Source organism: Trichosurus vulpecula, chromosome 3, assembly GCF_011100635.1.
Source record: "Trichosurus vulpecula isolate mTriVul1 chromosome 3, mTriVul1.pri, whole genome shotgun sequence".
Taxonomy (NCBI): Eukaryota; Metazoa; Chordata; class Mammalia; order Diprotodontia; family Phalangeridae; genus Trichosurus; species Trichosurus vulpecula.
In genome coordinates this window covers 67,909,035-67,916,633 of record NC_050575.1, presented here as the reverse complement: position 1 = coordinate 67,916,633, position 7,599 = coordinate 67,909,035, and positions in this window count along the sequence as shown.

Here is a 7,599-nt window from a genome sequence, read left to right as displayed (position 1 = left end):
ATATTTAGGATGTGAAACAGTTTTCTTTTTATGTCAGAAATTTGCATACAAGATTTGTTAATATATTTTTGAATATTAAAAAACCTCACAATTTTATGTGAGAACATGGAATTTTTCTCTGGCACCATGAGTGATGATTTCCATTTTCTCTTAGGATACATTTGTTTATTCTAATATATTTATTTTGTTTGACATTTATATACTTATGGATGTTGTCAGTTCTAATGTAATATTTTGGAAATAATTTGATAACTTTTAGCAGTGAACTGAGAGTCAGTTCCTGAATTTAATTTATACTAGTAACATTTATAAATTGCTAAATGTGTTTTAATGGCACCTGGGTGGTCACTCTTGGCAAACTAGTCATTCTTGTTTCTAAATATTTTTGTCTCCTCTTTTTGGACATTTCTTCCATTTGGTATGCATTGTTCTACTTTTGTTACACTTAAATAAACTTAGATAAAATTGTTCTTGTTGGATGTTTCTATTGATAAAACATAAGGCACAGTGGGAGCTTGGGGGTGATGTACAAATGAACGTTAGTGTTTTGTAGCATCCTATAAAAAGGAGAAGCAAATAAATATGGATGGTCTCAGGATAAGCAGTTTTCTGACCCTCCAAATGCCATTTTTTTTAGTGACTTCCAGAATTATACATATGCATTCTATTGGACAAAATTTGTATCAATATCAAGAAACATGGAGGTTGTACATTCAGATATGTCATTTTCCAACTTACTGTACATATTTGGATATGATTTTAATTCTTTCGAAAAGAATCTTTGTTCTAGTCCATTCTGGCAGTTTTTTTAATTAGAGATTTTCATATATGAGTCAGACAGGCCAATAATGTGCTGCTGCCAATGAGACTTTATTATAGCATATTTTAACTTATTTTAAATCGAAACACCCAATGGCAGGGGTGTAGGTGACCAAAGTTCAGGGAACAAAGACTTTAAGGGCAAGGGAAAAACCAGAGTCTCAGTTGCCAGAAGGGTCCCATAACAACTGGGTCTCAGAATGTGATAGCTTTTAGGACACAATAAGAAGGAAGAACAGTGGGGACCAGCTATGGTCCTTTGCAGAGTCTGTCTTCAGACTGGGCATACACAGATTTTTGTCAAGTTTTCTACCTCTCAATGTGTCAGATGCCTGACTCCTTAGTGTCTTCTACATCAAGGTAGGTCAAGGAGGTCCACAGGCCTCTATTTTAAAGGGAAGGGAACAAGTTCTTGGTCAAGTGCAATTGATTTATTTTAAATTTATGACCTTACAGGCAGGTAGCTGCTAGGCATTAACCAATGATTCAAGTAGGGAAAGTAAACATGGAGAATGGAACTTTACAGAAAAGAGAAGGGAGCCAGAGCATGTACATAGGAGATGCGAGAACCAAATGAGTCTCACCCTGTACCACTACCCCCCCAAAAAAACCCCCAAAAGTTAGAAAGCTTTTAGATTATCACAACACCTCATACAGATTCAATTTAAGCAGCTCCATTTAAACCCTGAGCTTTTAGTGCTTGTATTTCACTTAATAGATTTACAAAAGTGTGTAATTGTGGTGTAACGAATTTTGGGCAAACCTCTTCAAAGAGTATTACACATATGGTTTGAGGTGATTTTTTCCAAGTCACAATTGGGGGCCAGCATGATTGATAATATGCCTGGAAATACTCAGGTCTACATAGTGCAATAATGGTGCAGATAATTCTGGCAAATTATGCCATCCTCTCCAAAACCCCCAAACCTATCCATTTTTTAAAATGGATATTTTATATGAAATCAAATTCTTTTTGCCTAAAATTACCTGGATAATTGTGGCTCTAGAGACCTGTTCTTGGCTTTGTATGATAAAAATGTATCTCTACTGTGCACATGTAGAAGACTTCAGTTTTCCAGGTTATTAATCTTCTACCTTCCATTAACACCACCTTTTTAAAGCATTTCCTTCACCACTTTTCATAAATTTGTATTTTCATCATCATGTTTCGTTCTATTATTCTATACACAACAGAGGCAAATTTAATTGTCCAATGTTATATTTATGTGATTGAAGAACAAAGTTGTTTCTCACCTGACCTTAATGATCCAAAATATTCTACATATTTTATAAAAATTATTAATTATATGAGGGCAGTTGGGTGGTGCAGTGAGTAGAGCACCAACCCTGTAGTCAGGAGACCTGAATACAAATCCGGCTTCAGACACTTGACACACTTACTAGCTGTGTAACCTTGGGCAAGTTACTTAACCCCAATTGCCTTGCCTTCCCCACTCAAAAGAATTGTTATATGATATCACATCTACATTGATGATGTCTTCTTTGTTATAGCTTAAAGCTGTGTCTGTGTTATTTGGAAAGTATTATCTCTCTGAAAGATGGCTCTTATGTCATCCAAGATTAAGCAGACTTGGGCCTGGTTATACTTTGATGGGAGCTTGTGGGATATTTGTAGGCTAAAATATGAGATGCAGCATGCATAGTGGGTGGAGGCTCAGCATTGGAATAGGGAAGGCTTGGTTTCAAATCCTGCCTCTGAAACACACTACTGCCTGTGTGATCACAGACAAGTCACTTTACTAATTAATGCCCGAGGCAACTTTCTTAAGACTAACCTTTTCAGAAAAGTCACTGGAAGTTCCCTATGCTGATTAAAATCAGTTTCACATTTCCCTCCCCACCAAAAAAGGCTATGTCTAACACATAGGGCTATCTAGATACTGAACTATTCCACTGAATCGTAGATTTAAGTTTGATTTCAGAGGCTATCTAATCCAAGCCACACTTAAATGAGACTACCCTCTCCAAAATCCCTGACAAATTTGGGACATCCATCCTTCTTGGAGGACCTTCAAAGGGAACTTTGGTAGGGAACTAATAATCATATAAGGTGGGCTTTTTAGATTTTTTTAATTGGCCCAGTTTGGTATGTCTTATTAAATGCATATTAGAGGCATGCTGTTGGTATTTTGTTACACAGGTTCACAGTAAGGTGACCTGACATATCAGGCTTATAATATTTAGAGTTCCTATTTGAGTTAGCGGTAGTATTTATGCTATAGCCATGGCAGTCATATATCTTGACTCTTACAAATCAGCCCAATTTCTTGTATAAATATTGATACGTTTTGTTTTTACATAATTTTTGTTTTTGAATGTATCCTCTCTCCATTCTGTTACTAAATAAGCCATCCTTTGTGACAAAGATTCAAAAAGAAAGAGAAAAGTAATTCAACAGATCCACTAATCCATCTGAAATGTTGTTCATTCTTTGTTTTTGAAGAGGACCAATGACACCAAAAGGGTGATGTCTTGTGTGTGAATTGGATTTAAGTGAGGCAGAGCTGTGCAAAGTCATCAACCTGACTCTCTCCTTCAGAGTCTTCAAAGTCCAGTAGCAAAATAAAAGACAATGTATGTAATATTTCACATCCTTATTTCCTATCCATCATCTCCACCAAAGAAGGAAGTACATTTTCTCAGTTCTTCTCGAGCCAAGCTTTTATTTTTAACACAATTGTATTTTTATACACAATATTCAGAATTTTGTTTCTTTGTTTCTGATGTTGTTGTTCTTCCCATTTATATTACTCTAGTTATTTTATGGGTTGTTTCCCTGGTTCTGTTTACTTCACATTGCATCAGTTCACATATCTTCCTAAAGTTCTTCAAATTCTTCATATTTTCCCCCTTTTATTGCCCAGGAATATTCCATTACATCCATGTACCATAATTTGTTTAGCCCTTCTTAAATCAATGGCTATCTACTTTGTTTCTAGTTTTTTGCTATCAGAGAGATGCTGATTTGAAAGTTTTTTGATATGTATATGAAACTGTTCTTTTGGTTTTTGACCCGAGAGGTATTTGCTACCAGTGAGACCAAAGGATATAGACATCCTAATCACTTATTTTAAAAGATAATTCTAAATGTCATGAATGGTTTCTGTACTTTGTAGAGCAATATTATAAAGAACATATATACTTTTGGGGGGCTTTTAAAAAACAATCATTTACTTTCTGTTTTTCCCAATCTCCCCTTTCCTTGAACGAGAAAAAACAATGAAAAGAAAAACTTCACAATAAATATGCATAGTTAAGGCAAATTTTCTTATTGGCCATGTCCAAACATGTATGTCTTATTTTTACATTTTTAATCCAAAAGCTCTCTGTCAGGAAGTGAGTAGTACTCTTTATCTTTGGTCCTCTGGAATTGTAGTTTGTTACTGCCATTGGAGAAGAAGAGATAATAAAACTTTACAACAGAAATATTCTTATTCAGACCAGGTGTCCTGATTTTTGGTTAGAAAAATATGATAGGAGTTTGTCGGAGCTATGGGAGACAGAAGCACAGAGCCTGGGGCCATGGGAGCAGCTACTCCTGAGGCTATCAGCCCACAGTCTAAAGATTTGAAACTTGCCTTCTTGAACTTCTGGGAGCCATGATGACTGGGTAAAACATAGGTGCTCCCATCCCTCCCTTCCTCACTCAGAGAATACTGCCCTGGGAAAAACCCTGGAATAGAGGAGCCAGAAGTGAGGGTTCAGCAGACTTTTACCTTGGGAGGCTAGGGAGACGGGCCCCTCTTGTGGTGGCAGAAGAAGACCAGTGTAGGAAGGGAGGCATCCCAGCAGGCCCCACCTCAGCACACCAGTGAGAGTTCCTGAGCCCCAGGGGGTTGGCGCCTGCCAGTGCCAACACCAGGACTGCAAGTGTGCCTTTGCACAGCCAGGGGAAGTGGCAGACACCAGCACTGACAATGGCTGAGACCACCTGTTCTATAGCACAGTCCTAGGGGAAGAGGAGACTTCCAGCAGCCAGACCACCCCTCCCCTACTCTCTACACAGTGACAACCAGGGAAACTCAGAAAGACTTCACTGGGCCTCGATCCGTGGCACACACCAGCCAGCTTCAGCTTAGCTCCATGTGGGCTACAGCAGAATATAGCCTCTAGCTGACAAAGTCAGAGAGCACTGCACACAAAGCCAGTAATTAGGCCCCCAGTTCCCAGAATAAGAAGCTTGGGACAGAGCCTCCTGTGCCCCAGAAGCAGAGATCCACTTTAAAAGCCAGGAAAAAGGCGACCACCATGAAGAAACAATCCAGAAAAAAAGACCATTGGATCATATTATGGGGACAGGGAATTTCAAAATATCAATTCAGAAGAGGACAGCATTGATACTATATCCACATCTGAAACCTCAAAATGAACTGGTCTCAAGCCCAAAAAGCATCTCTGGAAGAGCTCAAGGAGGATTTTAAAAGTCAAATTAGAGAGGTAAAAGAAAAAATTGAAAAAAAAATTCACCGATGAGAACAAATCTTTAAAAAGTAAAATTGGCAAAATGGTTAAGGAGGTATAGAATCTAATTGGAGAAAATGACTCCTGAAAAAGTAAAATTGGCCAAATTAGAATTGGGCAAGTAGAAGCTAATGACTCTATGAGGCATCAAGAATCAGTCAAATGAAATCTAAAGAATGAAAAAAGAAAAGAAAGTGTAAAATATCTCATTGGAAAAAACAACTGAACTGGAAAATAGATCCAGGGGAGATAATGTAAGAATTATTGGTCTACTGGAAAGCCATGATGAAAAAAAGAGCCTGGACAATATCTTCCAAGAAATCATCAAGGAAAGCTTCCCTTAGGTCCTAGAACCAGAAGATAAAATAGTCAACAAAAGAATCCATTGATCACCCCCTGACAGAAATCCCAAGTTGAAAACTCCAAGGAATATTGTAGCCAAATTCCAGAATTATCAGGTCAAGGAGAAAATACTGCAAGCAGCCAGAAAGAAACAATTCAAATATCACAGAAGTATGGTAAGGATCATACAGGACCTTGCAGCTTCTACATTAAAATATAGGAGGGATTGGAATATGATATTCCAAAAGGCAAAGGAGCTTGGATTATAACCAATGATCAACTACCCAGCAAAACTGAGCATAATTTTTCAGGTAAGGAGATGGACATTCAATGAAATAAGGCAATTCCAGACCTTCCTGATGAAAAGGCCAGAGCTCAATGGAAAATTTGATCTTCAAAGACAAAACTCAAGAGAGACATAAAAAGGTTAACTGGGGGAAAACTTCGTTATTCAATAAGGGTAAATTGTTTACATCTTTATATAGATTATATTGGTTTACATATGTTATATATATTAATCTTGGGAATGGCATAGTTATTATGACAACTAAAAGGGATATACATAGATAGAAGGTGTGAGTACAAATTAACTGATGTGAGGACAAAAATAATTAAGTGGAGCAAAGGGACTGTTCTGGGAGAAGAGGTAAGGAGGAGGTACAAAAGGGTAAACGATATCACATGAAGAAGTACAAAAACATACTAGAAGGAAAGAAGGGAGGGATAAGAGCAGTATTTGAGCTTTACTCTCATTGTATTTGCTTAAAGGAGTGAATAACATACTCTCTTAAATATAGAAATCAAACTTACCCTACAGGTAGTAGGAGCAGAAAGGGGAAAAAAGGGGGGGGTGGTTAGAAGAGAGGGAAGAAGTAGTAAGGGAAAAGGGTAAGATAAAGGACAGGGCTGTAAAGGAGGAAATATGGAGGGAAGTGGTGGTCTAAAGCAAAACTCTTTTGAGGAAGGGAAGGGGAAAGGGAGAAACAAAAACATAAATGGGGGTGGGGAGAATGGGATGAAAAAAAGACACAGTAATCGTAACAGTGAATGTGAATGGGATCCACTCTCCCATAAAAAGGAGGTGGATAGCAGAATGGATTAAAATTAAAATGGATTAAAAACCAAAATCCTACAATATGTAGTTTACAAGAAACACATTTGAAACAGGGGGATACATACAGGGTAAAGGTAAAAGGCTGGAATAGAATATATTATGCTTCAGCTGAAGTGAAAAGAGCAGGGGTAGTAATCCTAATCTCAGACAAAGCAAAAACAAAGTTAGATCTAATTAAAAAAAGATAAGGAAGGGAACTATATCCTGCTACAAGGCACTGTAGACAATGAAGTAAAATCATTACTAAACATATATGTGCCAAGTGGTATAGAATCCAGATTCTTAGAGGAGAAGGTAAGGGAGTTACAGGAAGAAATAGACAGCAAAACTATACTAATGGGGGACCTTAACCTACCCCTCTATGAACTTGACAAATCTAACCTCAAAATAAATAAGAAAGACGTTAAGGAGGTGAATAGAATTTCAGAAAAGGTAGATATGATAGACCTCTGGAGAAAACTGAATGGGGGTAGAAAGGAATATACTTTTTTCTCAGTGGTACATGGCACATACACAAAAATTGACCATATACTGGGGCATAAAAACCTCAAAATCTAGTGCAGAAAGGCAGAAATAGTCAATGCATCTTTTTCAGATCATGATGCAATAAAAATTATTTGTAATAAAGGACCATGGAAAGATAGACTAAAAATTAATTGGAAACTAAATAATCTAATCCTAAAGAATGAGTGGGTCAAAAAACAAATCATAGAAACAATCAATAACTTCATTCAATAAAATAGCAATAATGAGACAACATACCAAAATTTATGGGATGCAGTAAAAGCAGTTCTTAGGGGAAGTTTTATATCTGAATGCTTACATGAATAAAATAGAGAAAA